The sequence below is a fragment of the Arachis hypogaea genome, unplaced genomic scaffold, assembly GCF_003086295.3.
Source record: "Arachis hypogaea cultivar Tifrunner unplaced genomic scaffold, arahy.Tifrunner.gnm2.J5K5 arahy.Tifrunner.gnm2.scaffold_26, whole genome shotgun sequence".
In the NCBI taxonomy this organism is placed as follows: Eukaryota; Viridiplantae; Streptophyta; class Magnoliopsida; order Fabales; family Fabaceae; genus Arachis; species Arachis hypogaea.
In genome coordinates this window covers 772,639-773,528 of record NW_027255453.1, presented here as the reverse complement: position 1 = coordinate 773,528, position 890 = coordinate 772,639, and positions in this window count along the sequence as shown.

The following is an 890-nucleotide window of genomic DNA, read 5'->3' as shown; positions in this document are numbered from 1 at the left end:
TTATTCTGTATTTGTGAAAAAATAGCATTATCCGGTGATTAAAAAAATAAAAAATGTTCTTGAAAAAAATTTAGGATTTGAAAAGAAAAATTTTTCATTTTTATGAATTTTTAAATTTAAAAATTAAATTTTTTATTGAAAATAAAAAATAAAATAAGTCCAACAATATTAGGAAGACAAAAAAAGATGAAAACTTTTTATTTTTAAATTTTGAAACTAAAAAAATAATCTTTTTACCAAAAAGTTGAAAAATAAAGATTTTAAAAAATATCCAATAAACAAAAATTTAAAAAGTTTAAATTCTTAAAATTAATTTATTCTTTATTTGTGAAAAAATAGCATTATCCGGTGATTAAAAAAATAAAAAATGTTCTTGAAAAGAAATTTAGGATTTGAAAAGACAAAATTTTTATTTTTATGAATTTTTAAATTTGAAAATTAAATTTTTAATTGAAAATAAAAAATAAAATAAATCCAGAAATATTAGGAAGACAAAGAAAAAGATGAAAACTTTTATTTTTAAATTTTGAAACTAAAAAAATAATCTTTTTACCAAAAAGTTGAAAAATAAAGATTTTAAAAATATCCAATAACAAAATTTAAAAAGTTTAAATTTTTAAAATTAATTTATTCTTATTTGTGAAAAAATAGCATTATCCGGTGATTAAAAAAATAAAAAAATGTTCTTGAAAATAATTTAGGATTTGAAAAGATAAAATTTTTCATTTTTATGAATTTTTAAATTTAAAAATTAAATTTTTTATGAAAATTAAAAATAAAATAAGTCCAACAATATTAGGAAGACAAAAAAAGATGAAAACTTTTTATTTTTAAATTTTGAAACTAAAAAAATAATCTTTTTACCAAAAAGTTGAAAAATAAAGATTTTA